At 46.1% G+C, this 19,495-nt stretch overlaps 1 long non-coding RNA gene across 2 annotated transcripts in view; it reads right to left on the bottom strand.

Moving 5' to 3' along the window:
- LOC146355305 (uncharacterized) overlaps positions 1-19,495 on the bottom strand; it is a 219,033-nt gene that overhangs the window by 157,985 nt on the left and 41,553 nt on the right. The window lies entirely within an intron of this gene.

The raw sequence follows: 19,495 nt of genomic DNA, 5'->3' as shown, positions 1-19,495 counted from the left end.
TAATTCAAAGTGCTGCTCATGACCTAAATTGTATTTAAAGACTGTCTGCAAGGGAAGCCATAGCAGCCAGTCATCCTCATTATGTAGTGCATAATCCTCAGATGGAAATGAAAGGAGCTTCTGGATTCCTGGCAACAAATCCCTAAATCTTGGTAAGATTTCCTCCCTTCTTCCCCTCCTTACACACTGCAACTCTCTAGCGAGGGTGAGGACTTCAGCCCAAACTCCTTGAGACCTGCCGAGTTGCCTCTGTAAACGTTTATGGGACAAGGCCTGCAGTTCAGGGGTGGAGCGCATGCTTTGTAGGCAGAAGGTCCTGGGTTCAGTCCCTGGCATCCCCGGGTAGTGCTGGGAAAGAACTTTGTATGGAAGGGACCCCAGAGAGCCACTGCCGATCAGAGTAGACAGAACTGAGCTGGACTGCTCTGACTCGACATAAGGCAGCCCGTTGCATTCTTCTTTGATCACATAGATCGTTTCCATGGTGGTATCTATCTTTCATGTTCATCGTGATACCATGCAGAGCTTGCTGGCAGATTAATGTAGTGGCAACAAAAAAGGGAGCAGGAGGAGAGACAGTACCTCGGGGGAAAGCAAGAAACCCACTGCTGGGCTGGGCTGTGGAGGTCGCCCTCATCAGCAGCGATAGAGATTAGTGTGGAGGGGAAACTTGTTTAGAAGCATGATAAAAGTGCACCCCACAAGTTTCTCCCTTCAGAATAATAATGTGAACAGATCATCTTTTCTTTTACAACCTTCAAAAACTATTTGGATGAAAAACAGAAAGACATAAAAATATAAAGACAGCTGTGCTGGTCTATGAGTTTTAAAAAACAAAACAAAACTCCAGGGGGGGGAATTCCAAAATCCAGACTTAGGCAATGCCTTTATTAGGACCAACTAAAGTTGTGGATGGAGATTCACAGCTGAGGGGTGTCAGCTGCACTGATATGTTTGTCAAAGTAGAGGTTAAAAAAAACTCAGATATGCTCCTCAGTGTAATTTTTTGGGTGCTCAGTCAAATCAGAACTCATTGCTTCTGTACCCAATGCAACAATTCTCTGGAACCGCTGCAGTTTGGTAATAATAGAACTTCAGCCTTATATTAGGGTTACTGAATACTGAATCTATCATCTTAAGGAATTCCTCTTTAAAAATGCATCCATTTTCATTTAAAAAAAAAAAAAAGATCCATGTAAAAAGACATGCCTTAGCCAAAAATAAAGCCATGGTAGTTGCATAAACTGTGCCCTTCTCCCAGGTTCCAGTGAAAAATAGTTACTCAGCTGCCAGTTTAGACTTCAGCTCTTTTATTTTGTCCTTAATGGGTTTGCTCTTTTCTGGACTGTCATTTTCACATAACATATTTATGATTTGGGCTTAGAAATAGTATGTAGACCTCAGTGTTATCATGCAGAAACAGATCTCATTTTTTTAGAAAAAGAGCCCAGAACTTCAAAAAAAAAAAAATCCTTATAATGTAATAACAACAGTAAAGAGAGCTTTGGCTACTGGGCGGTATAGAAATAAATAACTAAACAAATTTGGATATTCAGTTAAAGCTGAGCTCATCAATAGTAAATCATCATCACACTCAATAAATATAGTATCTATGGCAAAGTGCATTTTATCCATTGGTAATCGTGGAAATTTTGTATTGTTAGAATCATAGAATCATAGAATAGTCGGGTTGGAAGGGGCCTACAAGACCATCGAGTCCAACCCCCTGTTCAATGCAGGAATCCAAGTCAGAGCATCCCTGACAGATGGCTGTCCAGCCTCATGTTGAATGCCTACAGTGTGGGAGAGCCCACTACCTCCCTAGGTAATTGGTTCCACTGTCGTTATTCTGAGTAAATTTTTGTTCTGCACACTATTTAATGTCAGAGGAAAGCCTAGAGCAACCTCTCAGGTTGGATTTGATTAGGTAACATAATCTCAGTCAAAGCAGAGAGAGGATGCCCGTGGACACACCAATATCTCCAGCCTTTTGTTGTTGCAGTGGGTCTACATGAGAGTGACCCAGTTTGCATGATCACTGCAGCCCACCATGGCTTATTTAAGCCAAAGTGGGTTGTGGTACATGCCAGCATGCACTGGGTGACTTTTTCTTATTCAAGCTGTGGCCATGGCTTGTCGTTTTGTGCAAACCTGGTGACGGTGGGTTGTTGGCATGGTTAACAAACCACCCACAACCCTAAAACAGCCCATGGCTTCTGGGTGATTTGTTAACAGAGTGGAGCCCAACGAGCCCCCTGGTTTTTCAGGGGGATGTAGGCAATGAAATGCGGGGGAGGTCGCCTAGGGTGATGTTGGCAGAAAACTCGGAATGAGTCCGAATGAACACAGGCTAGAGCTCATTTGAACGCCTACTCGGTGGCAAAGGGGGTGGTGAACTGACCGACAGGCACTTCACTGGCCGTTATACCCACCTGACTATGTTCCTGCCTCCTCGTAGCTGTCAGGAAATAGGCTATGTTACTCTGCATCAGCTGATACCTCCAATCTATATGATCGTTGTTGTTGTTGTTATTATTATTAGTGCCCCTTACAGAAGGCCTTAGCAGTTCAAAGGGGGGAACATGTTGAGCTTTCCACAAATAAAATATTTGCATCCTGAGGCATTTTCTCACCTTTGGGGGTCCATTTTGGATGCTTACCAGCCTTTGTACCACCTTGAACAGCCTCCCACATTCTTTGATGCACCTAAGGAGCTCCTGCATGCAGGGCTGCCCCATTTATTTCAAGAGCGGGAGCAAGCAATGCGTGTCCGCGCAGATCAGTGTCTCTGTTGAAATGATAATTGGGACAGCCCATGTGTAAGCTGAAGCTCTAGTGTTAGACCGGGAGGTGGTCCGCTGCCGTTCTCGCCTGCTATATTGCGCTAGATTGTGATCTAGAAAGGTCACTTTTAATTTTAAAGCCTTTGCCTGTGGTTTCACGGTTCTCAGGAAAAGCGTTCACATTTCCTTTGCAGCCCTAAGCGCCAGGTTGAAGACAAAGGCTAAACCAAACATGCAGGCAGGTGCATTCATTCTTGAAACATAACCATTTGGAGCTATGGGGAATGAAGAGGGATATATGAAATTAAGCCAGCTTTCTTCACAAGTGAGGAGGACTCGAGGTATGGGTTTTATTGTCTTTTGGGGATTTCTGCTTTCATTGCATATCATTTGGGCTTTGTAGTTGTGTTTTTTGAATAAAGGCCAGTGAAGGGTTTTTCAAATGACCAAGAAGCAACATTGTATTTTTTATTATTTAAAGATTTTATTAGTTTTCCAAAACAAAATTAAGCAAGCCAACAGAAAGAGAGAAAACACACAAACAAACAAATAAAAAGGAACACATTGGATTTAAAACTAATTCTTGACAGAGGGCAGTACATTTAACATATTTGTATACCTTTCTCCTTTACCTTACAAACCAAGATATAGGTGACGGACAGCTCAGTCAAGACCTTTCCGTGCTACCTTCAGTGTGTGGTGGTGATGGTGTGTATGTGTGTGATTATGCAATTTGGATTCTTTGCCTCAGGCACCAAAATGTCTTTGGAGCTTACAGTGTAGGACAAAGGGTGTGTGTGTGTGGGGGGGAGATTATAACAGTGGGGGTTTTAATGGGAACCAAGTAATTGCTGGAAGAAGAATTTCAGATTACCAGCAATTTGGTTAAAGGCTGGAGTGCTGGTCATCAAAAGATCCCCCTCCTACAGAAATGCTTCCAAGAGCCACATAATCTGGGTAGTTGAGTGATGGTTGTGCAGGACCTTACACTCCCATCTCCAATAAGCCACAGCATCTGGAATGACTCATTTTTTGCCTCACTCTCTGAAAGATTACTCATAGCTTGTTTGTGTCACATAAAACTCAGTTGGTAAAGTTTTTCAGGACAGCTTCCACAAAGGAGAGAGTGCAGCGCCCTTATATATTACTGAGGATGAAACAGGAAGCCTGAGATGCCTACAAGCATGTGCTCCCTGTTCCAAGAATATCACTCACCTGAGATACAGGTTGTGCAGACCATCAAATTGTAAGCTTAGATCTCTCACCCACTCTGTCTTTTATCTGAATATACTACTGGAACGGGTTTATTGAAAGTGAGATGGAAATGCAGTTTCTGATACTGAATGGTTATTGTTGTGATGTTGTTACCCTGCTTTGCAATTAAAAACACAGAAAGCTGCTGACAGAATAAGAAAATAATGCAATCCGACAATACAAGGTAACTACAAAAGAGAACTAAAGACATGAAAATTGAGCACATCTTTCCTTATCAGTCTGGAATCATGAAGCATATCTGAAGGTAGGATGGATCAAAAGCCGCATATTAGGTTGCTCAGGAGCTTAGTGAGGGCAGCAGGTCAGAATGGCACCTTCTTATTGGTCCTTCCATGTATATACCTGCTTGTGCCCCCACTTAAAGTTCTTTTAAAAGAGGGATGGGGAACGTGTGGCCCTCCAGACGTGTGGCCCACCATTAGCTATGCTGGCTAGGGCTGATAGGCGTTGCAGTCCAACAACATCTGGAGAGCCACACCTTCTCCACAGCACACCTTCTCTGTCCCGCTTTTAAAAGTACTTTTGGTTTAGACTTGACTTTGAATAGCTTCTATTCTGCACTGTGTCCAATTAACCTCTCCCGGAATGAACCTACCCAAACACTATGCTCATCATCTGAGGCCCCCCTGCAGGTGCCGCCTCCAAGGGAGGTTCAGAAGATGGCAACAAGGGAGAGGACCTTTTTGGTGGTGGCACCCTGGTTGTGGAATGCTCTCCCCAGTGAAGTCCACAGGGCACCAACCAAGGGCATTGTTAGTGGTAGGTTCACCTGGGCATGGGCCCTGGATCTTTTTGAGCTGTCCTAATTGCCTTTTTTTTTTTTTTTACATTTTCCCATTGACTTGCATTGGAAAACATAAACGGCCATAACCTTTGGGGTTTGTATGATAAATACATGACATTTGGATCCTTGGTAGCCCCCATGAAGCTGGGTGCATAATATGCCAAATTTCAGGCAGTTAGGTCCAGTGGGTTTTGTGCTAATCACAGGTAGAATTTGCTATTTTCAAGAAATTCTGTCAAAGCAAAGAGCTATATATATATTTGTGCTTCCACAGCTGTGCATGGAATTTGGGGACCTGGCAGCCTCTGTAGAGATGACTGAGCCTGCCAAAGTTCAGACAGTTAGGTCCAGTGGCTTTTGTGCTAGCCACAGGAAAATTTTACTTTTTCCAGGAAAATCTGTCAAAGTAAAGAGCTATATTTTTTTGTGCCTCTACATAAATACATGGAATTTGGAGACCTGGCAAGCCCTATGGAGCTGACTGAACCTACCAAATTTCAGACAGGTCCAGTGGCTTTTGCACTAGCCATGCGTAAAGTTTCCTTTTCTCAAAGTCTAAAACAAAAAGTAAAAACTGTCAAGCCACCCAGGGGATTAGACATCCTAATCAGAAGGTGTTTAACGTGACCATTAGGAGGTCACTGTCCCTAATCTGCGGTGTGTGTGGGGGGGGGTTAGGTGCAAAAAACCTCCCCCCCCCTACTTTTCTGCTCTTACATACCCACTGTTGGGAGGTTGCCTGCAAATGCAATAAAATTTTGAAGAGGGAGAAGGAAGGGAAGAAAGAGCTCCATGTGAAATACTGGTATTTCACACTGCATCTGATTTTACTGCCCCAAAGTGGAAACTTTGGCTTCTGCAGAAGTTTAGTAGCTTCAGTACAGTACAGCCACGGTTGGCTGGTTCATAGCTTGCTTGTCATCTCATCCGAACCCGGAGCCCTGGGTTGTTTAGGAGCTAAGCAAACCAGAGGTTAACCCAGCAACCAACCATGGTTAACGGCTGGGTTATTTAGCCCCTAAGCAAGCCAGCACTCCAGGTCTGGATGACACACTAAGCGACCTACAAAGGAGACGATTGTGGCTTGCTAAATAAAAGCAGGAGTGGTGGGCGTGCAGGAGACAGTGCATCCGCTCTCTTCCACTCGTGCATGTCAGCCCATGGGTTCTTTAGCCCATGGGTTGTCGTGCCATGCGAACCAGATCAATATGGCTTGGAAACCAGCAGAGGAGGGTAAAGCAGGTGGTGTAGTTGCAAAGTGCCTGTCGTGGCTCAGATTACAACCTGAACATTTGTTTTTAAATTTCAGCCTCAGTGTTAAGGGTGGAAATTTAGTAAACCAAGGACGTTTACTGGGCAAGAGTAACTGGGGGTGAGGGGCTTGACAGTGGATTCAGTCCTCCCTCATCTCCATCTCCTGAACAGATCACTGGCAGGATTCCAGCTTTTCAGAACGGAGTTTTGCGTGCGCTGCTCCAGTCCTTGGAGTGGGAAGGGGAAGGAGCTGAGCATCTCCTGTTTGCACAGGTGGTTCCCGATCAAGCTTACATATAGCTATGGCCCCTGGCTGGATCAGGGTGACTGTGTTTCCCAACAACAATAACCAGTCTACTCTGAGGGTAGGTTTGGGCTGTTGGGGGTTGCAGAATATGCACAGGATTAATGTTAAGGGGCAGAGACTCTGGGGAAAGTTTACATTTCTTAGTTTGTAAAGCAGCAAGAATTACCACTCCCTTCTAAACCGGCAGGAATTCATACAGAATAGCATTTGAGGGACATATTGCTTTTGGGTTGGGCTAAACTTTACCTCCCCACCAGAGAACTGGACCTGGGTAGATGGTTCATTATTAGATCAAACCTTGTGAGTATGTTTCTGTGTTCTCTCTTATATGTGCCTGAATACTTTTAATAACATTAAACTGCAACATTAAGTTTAACAAAGTGAATTATAACCCATACTAGAGTAGTTGGAATTATGAATGCTTTCACAACTCCTGGGTTTGATGTTCAGAGCACGGGCTGATTCATGCATGCATGCATATACAGCTGCACGCATATAGATACAATGCCACATTTACAATGGGGGTGGATCAATACCCCAGGGTGACCCCCCCCTCCCCGCCATGACATCCAATAGAACTCACTGCATGAGTCTAGCAGAGAGTTTCCCTGCCTTATTGGTGGCAGGTAGTCACGCAGGGCTAGTCCGAGACATTCTGCTGCCTGAGGTGGAGCAATGAATGGCTCCCACGCAAGCCATAGCCCCCAAAGCCAGCCAAGTTACTTTGGTGCGTGAGGCAGAAAATCCCACAAGCCCCTCTCCCCAGCCATGGCAGTAAAAATACAAGAACAACAAATTGAATAACTGTCCATTTGCTGCCTTTTCATAACACCTGAAGATTGCTGCCTGAGGTGGCCATCTCACTTTGCCTAATGGTAGGGCTGGTCCCCCGGCTAGTGGGGAAGGCAAAACTTACTACATGATGGATTCAACCATGAATTCTCCAGTTCAGTATTTATTTGTCATCTTTTTAGTTTGCCCAATGACAAACGTTCTCTGGGCAGATAACTGCTGATCAGGTTGAGTGACAATTGGTACAGGAATGCCCATTTTTCTCTTGCATGAGTGGATTATGCGTTGCCAGTTTCATTCCAAAAATGCTCGCACCTCAGCAAGCGTGTGAATGCCCATTAGGGCAGAATTTTGCGGGATACCTGCTTTCAGCGTGAGTCCTGACTAACTCAGACAGATATCACCTGTCTCTGTAGGAAGTGTTGCATTTGGGAAATTGGTGACACAAAAGCTGATGCTAGGCTTTTCTCTGTGATGACTGCCTGGCTGTTTCATATACTCATTGCCTGATGATGCAATCATGATGTCCTGATATACATGCATTCAGTTTGTGAAGGGTTCCACAGTGTGAGCCAAGCCTCCATAAGGAGATGTTCGCAGTTTGTGTTTGCATCCAGACTGAGGACTAGGTTACATGTTCCGTTAACCAAATAGCAGTTCCTTCCATGTGCTAATTTCCAATTCCCTTGCTGTAATATCTACCCCAGTTCATCAAATAAATCTTCCTTAACAAAATAGGCAGATTTCCCACCAGTGCAGCATAATCTTGAGAGTGCCACTGGCAATGAAAATGGCCTGCTTCAGGTGACTTGCTGGGCCCACTGTGGGTTATTTAACCCCCGATGAGCTACAGTGTGTGCCAGGCACCATTTTGAATATGCAACCTTGAGAGAGTTGCAGTGTGTCACGCGAACCCAGCCATCGGGGTTATTTCATAGAATCATAGAATAGTAGGGTTGGAAGGGGCCTACAAGGCCATCGAGTCCAGCCCCCTGCTCAATCCCCTGCTTAATTTGAGGGTTAAAGAGCCTTTGCATAACCCTACAACAAACTAAGGGTTATGCAAGGGTTGTTTAACCCATGAATAGCCCCTGACAGATGGGTTGGCATATGCTGGGACTGCATATTCAAAATGGTTCCCAGCATGCACTGTGGCTCATCAGGGGTTAAATAACCCACAGTGAGCCCAGCGTGCCAGTCAAACTGGTTCCATATGTCTGTGGTTAGAGGAGTGATGTGAACAGGTGAGCTCGACATTACCACGAGGGAATGGAAATTTGCTGCGCTGAAGCCACCAGTGGAGGCTGGCGGCTCCTATTTCAGTGGGGTAGTGAATTCACCCTGGGCTTTAGTCAGAACGAGCCAGAACTCTAAAGGAGCTATTCAAAGTGCTGAACCCTATCCCCCAACTGATTTCATCATGGCCCCTAAGCTAGCCTGCTGCCATCAGGTGCCATGGAGGATGCTAGTAAAAATAAAAGAGGACTAGATAAGACTGACATCCGCCCACCCCTGGTGGAAAAATGACACCTAAGAGATGTTCTCCTTTCTTTGTACAGGTTCATTGTACCTACCTTGCCAGCAGGAAAGACATGTAGGGCTCTTAAAGTTGATGATTTTTTTCCTGAAATGTGCACTGATCAATTTAAATGGATCTGCAAGAAGGAGGTAATTCTGATCTAACATGTGACATCCAGAGATTATCAGTCTTTACACAGAGTGACAGGATACCTTTCCCTACCTGGCAGATCTAACTACAAGGCAAAGAGGGGGTGGAGGAATCAAATGGCTGTCTGTCTGTCTGTCTGTCTTTCTCTCTCTCTTTCTTTCTTTCTCTTGTGCATGCCTACTTGGAAGCAAGTCCCACTGTGTTCAATAGAGCTTACTCCCAAGTAAGCAGGCATTAAATCAGATATCTAAGTTCTTCAATATTTTGCAGTTCTGTAGGGGATTGGAATGCTAAAGTAGGAAGTCAAGAAATCACCGGGATAACAGGCAGGCATGGCCTTGGTGTACAAAATGAAGCAGGACAAAAGCTAATAGAGTTTTGCCAAGAGAACATGCTGATCATAGCAAACACTCTTTTCCAACAGCACAAGAGGCGACTCTACACATGGACGTCACCAGATGGTCAATATCGAAATCAGATTGATTATGTCCTTTGCAGCCAAAGATGGAGAAGCTCCATACAGTCAGTAAAAACAAGACCTGGAGCTGACTGTGGCTCAGATCATGAGCTGCTTCTTGCAAAATTTCGGCTTAAATTGAAGAACGTAGGGAAAACCACTAAACCTTTCAGGTATGACCTAAATCATATCCCTGATGAATATACAGTGGAGGTGAGGAATAGATTTCAGGGATTAGAACTGATAGACAGAGTGCCTGAGGAACTATGGACGGAGGTCCGTAACATTGTTCAGGAGGCAGCAACGAAATCCGTCCCAAAGAAAAAGAAATGCAAGAAAGCCAAGTGGCTGTCTGATGAGGCTTTACAAGTAGCTCACGAAAGAAGGGAAGCGAAAAGCAAAGGAGAAAGGGGAAGATATACCCAACTGAATGCAGAGTTCCAGAGAATTGCAAGGAGAGACAAGAAGGCCTTCTTAAATGAACAATGCAAAGAAATCGAAGAAAACAACAGAATGGGAAAGACTAGAGATCTCTTCAAGAAAATTGGAGATCTCAAGGGAACGTTTTGTGCAAAGACGGGCATGATGAAGGACAAAGAAGGCAGGGACCTCACAGAAGCAGATGAGATTAAGAAGAGGTGGCAAGAATACACAGAAGAACTATACAGGAAAGATCTGAATGTCCCTGATAGCCATGATAGTGCGGTCACTGAACTTGAGCCGGACATCCTAGAGAGTGAAGTCAAGTGGGCCTTAGGAAGCATTAGTAACAACAAAGCTAGCGGAGATGACAGTATTCCAGCCGAGCTATTTAAAATCCTAAAAGATGATGCTGTTAAAGTGCTGCATTCAATATGCCAACAAATCTGGAACACTCAACAGTGGCCACAAGACTGGAAAAGGTCAGTTTACATTCCAATTCCAAAGAAGGGCAACGCCAAAGAGTGTTCAAACTACCGCACAATTGCGCTCATTTCACATGCCAGCAAGGTGATGCTCAAAATCCTACAAGCTAGGCTTCAGCAGTATGCGAACCGAGAACTACCGGAAGTACAAGCTGGGTTTAGAAGAGGCAGAGGAACTAGAGATCAAATCACCAACATTCGCTGCATCATGGAGAAAGCAAGAGAATTCCAGAAAAACGTCTATTTCTGCTTCATTGACTACGCTAAAGCCTTTGATTGTGTGGATCACAACAAACTGTGGCAAATTCTTAAAGTGATGGGAGTACCAGACCACCTTACCTGTCTCCTGAGAAACCTGTACGAGGGTCAAGAAGCAACAGTAAGAACCAGAGATGGAACAACCGATTGGTTCAAAATTGGGAAAGGAGTATGACAAGGCTGCATATTGTCACCCTGCTTATTTAACTTATATGCAGAGTACATCATGAGAAATGCCGGGTTGGATGAATCAGAGGTCGGAATTAAGATTGCCGGGAGAATTATCAACAACCTCCGATATGCAGACGATACCACCCTAATGGCAGAAAGCGAAGAGGATCTCAAGAGCCTCTTGTTGAGGGTGAAAGAGGAGAGTGCAAAAGCTGGTTTGAAACTCAACATTAAAAAAACTAAGATCATGTCATCTGGCCCTATCACTTCCTGGCATATAGAAGGGGAAGAAATGGAAGCAGTGACAGATTTTACTTTCTTGGGCTCCAAGATCACCGCAGACGGTGACTGTAGCCATGAAATTAAAAGACGCTTGCTCCTTGGGAGGAAAGCTATGGCCAACCTAGACAGCATAGTAAGAAGCAGAGACATCACCTTGCCGACAAAGGTCCGTCTAATCAAAGCTATGGTTTTCCCAGTAGTAATGTATGGCTGTGAGAGCTGGACTATAAGGAAGGCTGAGCGCCGAAGAATTGATGCTTTTGAACTGTGGTGCTGGAGAAGACTCTTACGAGTCCCCTGGACTGCAAGGAGGTCAAATCAGTCCATCCTAAAGGAAATCAACCCTGAGTGCTCATTGGAAGGACAGATAATGAAGCTGAAGCTCCAATATTTTGGCCACCTAATGCGAAGAGAAAACTCCCTGGAAAAGACCCTGATGCTGGGAAAGACTGAAGGCAAAAGGAGAAGGGGACGGCAGAGGATGAGATGGCTAGATAGCATCACGGATGCAATGAATATGAACTTGAGCACGCTCCGGGAGAGAGCGCAGGACAGGAAGGCCTGGCGTGCTATGGTCCATGGGGTCACGAAGAGTCGGACACGACTGAACGACTGAACAACAATTTGGTTGGTATGTAAGCAATTGCATGGTCTGGCCAATATCTTAGGGACGGGAAGGGTAGAAACTAGACCTCCAGATGTTTTGGACTTCAACTCCCAGCATTCCTGACTATTGACCATTCTGGCAGGGGCTTCTGAGGGCTGAAGCCCAAAGTATCTGGAGATCTGCCTTCTGTCCTCCTGTCTTAGGCTACTTGCTTGACTAAGGGTTCAGCTTCCCTTTTCTGCTTCATATTCTTAAAATGCTCTCCAATTCTTATCTTCGGCTTACGGGTCGTCATTCCTCCATACATTAGATTTCATGGACATCTGACAATATAAACCACACTCCGGCTGGCACAGCTGGTAAAACTTCGCAAGGAATATTCCCGTTGGCTGTTAGAATTCATCAAGGACCAGATGGGCTCCTTCACACGAAGCTTGTATCCTGCAATTGAGATTGCTCTTTCATGGAAGTTTGCGGGCTCTTTACACGACGTCGTGACCCTCCAGGGCGTCTCCTGTGCTAAATGCCCTTTGTTCCATTTTTAAGTAGATCGCAGATAATGAGCTATCAAATTACCCCGCTTGTGTTCCGCTTCAGTTTCCTTCGTGAAAAAAAGAAAAGTGGCAAGAGGAGTGAGATCAATGAAAGATAATCGAAGACTCAGATACGGGGAGAAGGAGGAGGAAAGGGAAGGGGGGAAAGGAAGCGCTTGTACAGGGAGTCAGTGGAGATCCTGCATTTAAAACGGAAGCAGAAAGCCCCGTTTTAAATGCAGGATTTGAGGCTGGTGTAGAGATGCCCCCTGTGTATTTGCAGTACATACAGTGCCCACAGAGGTGGTGGCCTTTGGGTGGAGTAGTGCCTAATAAGGGTCTACATATTGCTCCCTTTCTATCTCTCAAAGTGGTGTCACTATGCACCAGTATGCCCTGGATATTATCAGTTCTTTATAGGCAAAGACTGGTTTCCTTTGAAAAATGGATATTGTCGTGGTCAGCGCCTTAGCTGGACTTTCAAGGACCACACTAGCACGGTCTGCACTCGCAAAAAGCTTTATTCAGGATGGAGTACTGAATCACCGTGATGGTTCAACTCACACACCTGAGTGACACCAAACTAAATTTCCAACCCTCTGCTATAGAAGGTGATAAACAACTTATGCTAAGCCACATTCCTCTGTGCTCCCTCCTCCTGTATTTGCTATTCATCACTGTGGTTTCTCATATAAGGTAATCCATGTGTTACACCTTTTCGCTTAAACCTAGATGTAAATTCATAAGGTTATGACAGATGACAGGAAAACACTAGCTTAACTGCAAGCTCCATAGGAAGCTACAGAAACCCACAAACTGCATCCTGTTATTCTTCACTGCCGCACTAAGCAAAGCCTTTCATAAGCGTTCTGTCTTACTGACTTTCTCTATATCGCATTACGGCTGCTAACTTAAAATGGAGTCTCTTTGGCCAAAGCTGAATGTCCACTACAGCCATGACAATATGCCTCCCAAAATAGGAAATTCTTCAAAATGCTTCTTAGCTTTATTATAGGTCAAACGGCATACTTGTCTACTCTCATCTTTCTGTTGTGTTCCTTCTTGTTTACCCTTGGGTCTCAAAATCTCACTGCGTGTAGCAGACAGCACTCTCCCATGTGCCTTGTGAATGACTTCAACTGGGTATCCTCTACTTTTAAAATCCCTCTTTAGTGTTGAGCTTCTCTTTCTTTTATCTCTGCACAATTTCTGCGTATTCGCAAGAACTGGCTTACAAGAATGTTTTCCTTCATGTGCCTAAGGTGCGAACTCTGAAAATGTAAGTAGGTGTTGCAATCTGTGCGTTTCTTGCATGTTACCGTTCGTAATTTTCCTGCTCTCTTTGCAACCGTAATATCTAGGTCAGTAATATGGGTGTTGCTGAAATCCATTTCAAGTGGGCGCATTTGGAATCCTAACAAAGTGCCATGGGCACCAGTGACAAAATGGCGGCCATAGTGGGGGCATGGCTACTCACAAAATGGCCACCAAGGGGATGGGTGTCAGGTCAGAACGGAGTCAGGTGGGCAAGCAAGCAGGGAAAGGCTCCCCACCTTCCCCATAAAAGGCCTCTGCTGCTGCTCACAGCAAAAAAGCCCCCAAACAAACGGGGCTGGGTGGGGCAGCCAGCGAGCCTGGGAATCTAGCGCGCACAATGAACAAAAATAGCACAGGCTTGTGAGCAAGCATGCGGCAAAATCCTTAACTTTGCACGTGTCCCCACATGCACCAAACAACATCCAGAATGCCACAGCAAACACAAAGCAGGTGGCCATGGGGAGAATGGGAAATGCCCCTGCATCACCACCACTCCGAACACAAACGCCTGGAGGTAAAGCAATGCGGGCAGATCAGCAAACAGGCTGGAAATTCCATTGCTTCACCCACCCACCACCGACAAGCAAACAGAAGGGCACAGAAGATGAGCACCACACCGCCCAACACACAAAAATAAAGGGTTGGAGACCAAGCGCCATCCCACTCCTTCCCAAAAATTCAGATAGGAGGTTGAGCAAGCAGGCAGGAGATGCCCCCCCTTTTGCCTCTGCTCCCCTCTCAGATGGGAAGAACTCCAGATGACGAGGGGTGAGTGGAAAACTAAAAGAAGAAGGAGCAACAGAAGGAGAGGTCCTGGAAAATTCCTCTGTAGTGCATTTGATTGATTGATTGATTGATTGATTGATTGGCTGCCTTTCAGGGCAGAAGCCCTCCCAAGGTGGCTCACAGCAATAAAATACATAAAAACAGTTAAAATATTAAAAATGATAAAAACATAACAATAAAAGCTGACAATAAAACCAGCAATGATGTTAACAGCGGTAACAGCAACAATAGCAGTCAAATCAATACAAGGCCGAGGTAAAACAATATATTTTCAAGGCCTTCTTAAAAGTTTGCAATGACAGAGTACGGCAGTCCTCTGGTGGCAGCTTTTTCCAAAGGTGTGGGGCCACTGCAGAGAAGGCGCTCTCACGTGTGGCCACTCATCTGACTGCTCTCACAGATGGGAAAATGAGAAGGGCCTCTGTTTCTGATCTCCAAGTGTGGGCAGGCATAGTACAGACACAGTCTGGACAGATGCATTTTCCAGGACCTCCCCTTCTGTTGTTTCTTTTTTTAGTTTTACTCACCCCTCTTGTCGACTGGAGTGCTTCTTGGCCTTGAAAAAGCACTTTTGGCTCTCGCTCCTCTGCTGAAATCACTTTTAAGTCACGGAACCTTGGAGACACATCAGACTGCTTCCCCTGGAGCCTGTGTTCTGGCCACCTAGGTCCCCACACTTGCCTACAGCCTTTTCTGAGGCTTCCTTGACGAAAACCTCAGGACTTGCATCCAGCACCATCTCCAGGAAGGATTTCATGAGATCTCAGGAAAGGTATCTTTCAAGCTCTGTCCTATTTCCTAGACGTCCTTCCTCTGCAAATCATGGCCCCCACGGCTGTACCCACTTTTCTATCATGTGCCTGTGTGAGTGTGTTTAGCGATTTGGTTTAGTTTTGAACTGGCTGTTGGTTGGAAGCCAAGCCCCTTTACTGCAGCCTCGCCCTGGTTGTCCAGGAGAAGGATCATAGCTGGGCCTCCTTCTCCTTGCTTCCTCTTCATGCCCACTGTGATCAGTCAATTCTTCCAGAAGAGATGGCCGATACACATGTGGTTAAAAAGAGAGTCCTTTGCCATAGTTGTGAATCCTCACCCTCTTCCCTGAGAGGAAGCTGGAAGAAGCAGGTTGTTCACAAGGGGCTAGTAACGGGGGGGGGGGGGGTGCGTATGCAGGAGAGGTAACCATGCCCCGCCCTCACCTTTTGCCACAGTGACTGTGCACAAGGACTAGCCTTGGCCCACTGCCCAAAGTTGCACACAAACTGCTTTTGTGAGAACTCTTGTGACTGCTTTCCCCCTCCCCACTCACTTCTCCCAGTGGCAGGGGAAGCACAAAAAGTTCAGTGAGGTGTTACCCACCCCTGGTTTAAACCCTGTAAGATCCCAGAGCTCCAAGCGCAGTTGCTCCTGGCCTTCCCCCTGGCAAGGCATCACTTGGCTGCATAACTAGGGACAGCCAAAGACCTTTCGCTGTATGTGGCGGAGCAGCAAATGGTGCCCCCTCACCCTTAACTAAGGTGCTTAAGCCTGTCGTGGCTGAGCCGTGGTGGGAATTAAAGAATTCTTACCACACAGGCCAGTCCACATTTGCAAAAGCCTCTTTATTTCAGAACGGTCAGGAAAAACAGATTAGGAGTTGTCCTTCTAAGCCCTCTTTTTTCTCTTCGTGTAAGTCTAGGCAGGGTTGTACTATCTCAGGGATCTCATTTAACTTCTTTCTTCACCATCTTATTTGCTACTTGTTTCAAGGTCTTTTGCACTGGTGGCGGAAGACCGGACACTCACTCTACCTGCTGTTTTCCTAGGATTCTGGATGCCCGAGTGTCTCGCTAGGCTTCCGCTACTCTGGTTGGTAAATTATTGGCAGTTTCCCCTGGTTTCCTTTTAACAGAATGAATGTGGTCCCAGTTGAAGTTGGAGGGGAAAATGTCTTCAGTGCTTCCTACTGGTCTAAGTGAGTGTTGGTGTCATTTTGACTAGCTGGCTGTGTGACTGGCCAGCGTGATTTCTTTTCACAAGTGGTCCAATCAGTTTTCTTCAGGACCAACCTCATGAGTTGATTTATATTGGCCCAGTTTGGATTGTGACAGCCAATTACGGCTAAGAGCTCTTCACAAGACGTTTGGGGGTCTTTTCTGGGGTCTGGAAATTGACCAGCCAAGTGTTTTTGAGATCTGAGGGGGTCCATGGCTCATGTTTGTCCATGGTATTCTGTCCATCTCCAGCGGCAATTGCCACACGGGGCACTGGAGAGGTTGGAGAGGAGCAGAAATATTCAGCAGGTCCTCGTATGACCCGCTGTCATTCAGCCCTTGGGTCTCTCTATCAAGTGAAACTGGGGTGTTGGCAGATGGTTCTACAACTGTCCCTTGTCTAGGTGGTGGTTGTTTCTTGACGTGGGGGAAGTTTTTAACTGGGTGCCGAGTTCACTACAGGCCGAGCCTCCTGATGCTCCTTTCCGGGGAGCCGGTGGGCGATGGGGAGGCGACCTGTGGTTTAGCAACAACTCTAATTCATCCCCTCCTGCTTCTGACTCAGCTCCACATCTGTTCTTTTCACATTTTTCTTCCAGGGCAGGCGATGCCACGGAGTCAGCCTGGATGTTGGCTAACTTTCCTTCGAATCTGCTGTTAGCATCCTGAAGGGCTTTCACCTTCGAATCAGCAGGTCGCTTGGTCGCTTCTGCATACTAGTCAAAATATGCGTCACACTGGTTCTGGGCGATCTTTGAGCCCAGTTGTTCTAGGGCACCTCTCAGATGGACAATTCCATCTAATCTGAACGACCCTTCAGTTGGAAACTATAACTTGGGGGATGTCACTGGAGTCAAAGTGCCACTTATTTAACCATTTGCAGATCCGAGGACCATAGCTGTCGAATCTGTACCTGGCAGGAGACCCTAATGGGGGTAGGGGAATCCTTTTGCTTTGACTTGAATCCATTTCCCTAATCCTGACACAAAGCAGAAGCAGACAACACCTCCCCCATCAGCGCCCTTGTGTTCACTACAACTCATGGACCGTGAGGTCTAGTGGCTTTCATGGGGCAGCTGCACCAACGGGGAACATAGAACAAATAAAACAGACAGGTTGAGTCCCACTCAACCTCACTGTATTTCTTCCCACTATTTTTCTACCGACCAAGTCCTACCTGGCCATGGTTGAGTCCCACCCAACCTGGGGAAGTTTTGTTCTGTGGAACCTACCTTAGCTGCCATCCGGATGGTCTTTCTAAGACCGTGTCCTACACAGTCCGGCTGAGTCCCACCCAACCGATACAAGTGGACCTTCACTGGGGTCTCACTTTCTCTGTTTTCCTTCCCGGGTGTACTGACTACTACTCAAGAGAATCGGGCGTGGGCCCCACCATTCTTCCCAAGGGGGTCTAGGAGTCCTTATGGGACTTTATCAAATGGGCCCCCCTGGGCGGCGAATCCCAACTGCCAATTCCTGGCCAATGCACCAAATGTTGTGGTTGAGTCGTAGTGGGAATTAAAGAATTCTTACCACACAGGCCAGTCCACACTTGCAGAAGCCTCTTTATTTTAGAACGGTCAGGAAAAACAGATTATTTATTAAATTTATTAATCGCCCACCTGGCCGGTCACCCAGCCACTCTGGGCGATGAACAAAATACATCACAGAACAGTTTAAAACAATAAAATTCTACAATAAAAACACCATATTTCTAAAAATACCCTAACCCACCCCAAATGCCTGCCTGAACAACCATGTTTTTAATGCGCGGCGGAAGCTCATTAAAGAGGGGGCATGGCGATGTTCCCTAGGGAGGGAGTTCCACAGAATTAGCTGCAGCGAATCTCTCTCAATACACGCAGACATGAGAGAGAACCCCATCACATGGTGTTCTGCATTCTTATACCTGACATTCATCACAGGCTGCTCTTTCCATCGCTCCCCCCTCCCATCTTCCTGTGAGCTTTAGGCAATGCAATGTAACTCTAGGAGAATCAACAAAAGGTACTTTCCAGTTGCACAGGATATGGCTTAACCACAAACATGAGGTGAAAGCTAAAGCATCCTGTTATGAACATGGGCAAGTTTCTAAGCAAGGCTCTTCAGCACAGCTTTTACCAGAATACAGGTCAGAGAGTACAGGCTCACAAAATGGAGGCCAAGACACAAGATGGCATCAGTCTGGTTCATGGCCCCCTTCCACCACAAACCCGAGACCAGCCAATCTCTTTTGGCACCTGAAGTAGAACGTTTCACATGTACCTTGCCCCGCTCCCCCGGTAGTAAATATCCTCCATGGAAGCATCTATTTTTTTTTTTTTTAATCAAAGTTAGCAGCCATCACAACATATTGTGGCACTGAATTCCGTAACCTAGGCTGTGTTTCCATGACAATGGAAGGAGAAGCTAATGGAGGAGTACCAGATTTTTAAAAAGGAATCAGCTTTGCTGTGAGCAGGGTTCCATGAGCAGATTTTCTGAAGCAGTAAAAATCGCTTCACAGAACATACTTCCTGGTGGGGTTGGAGTGAACATCATCTGACTGGCAGGGGCTGCTCAACCAATAACAGAGGCTCCCCCGCACTTTCTCCTTTCCCCTGAAACTCCAGATGCACCTGCATTTCAGGAGCAAGCCTCATTGAGCACAATGGGAGTTACTTCTGAGTAGACACACATATGCTTGTGCTGGGAAAGGCGGGGGGGGGGAGAAAACAAAGACAGAAACCAGCCCCCATTGTAACCTGCAGGATATCTATAAGGAAGCTGTGAAGTACATACTTCCTAAGGCAATGAACTGGAGCCTTGAGATCGCACTTAATGAATTCGGCTTTAAAATGTGCCATTTCAATTGAGGGGGAATCTCTGTCAGTTCTGATGTGGGAATTCAAAGGCAAGCCCCATTCAGCACAATGGTAGTTACTTCTGAGGAGACACTAATGGGTTTGTTGTGGGAAAGAGCAGGACACCAGCCCCCTTTTTAATGCACAGCATCTCTATAAGGAAGCGGTGACGTAGTTACTTCTGTCAGGCAGTGCACTGGACCTCGAGATGGTGCATCTCTAAAAGGAAGCGGTGACGTAGTTACTTCCGTAAGGCAATGCACTGGACCTCGAGATGGTGCTTAATCACACATAAGGAACTGGGCTTCAAAATGTGCCATGTCAGTCGAGGGGCTTCTCTGTTATTTCTGTGGGCATTCGCAGGCCTCATTCAGCACAGTGGGAGGACACAACCCTTGACTGGGGTCATGGTGAAAGGCACACCCCTGGGCAGGGCTAGCATACCCAAGCTAAATGAGGGGGTTGGGGCACACAGTAACTATACCAGGGAGAACCCGACCTA

This window comes from Heloderma suspectum, chromosome 2, assembly GCF_057233095.1.
Source record: "Heloderma suspectum isolate Gila_16-S chromosome 2, 16-S_ref, whole genome shotgun sequence".
Taxonomy (NCBI): Eukaryota; Metazoa; Chordata; class Lepidosauria; order Squamata; family Helodermatidae; genus Heloderma; species Heloderma suspectum.
This window is presented reverse-complemented; position numbering and strand designations above follow the sequence as displayed.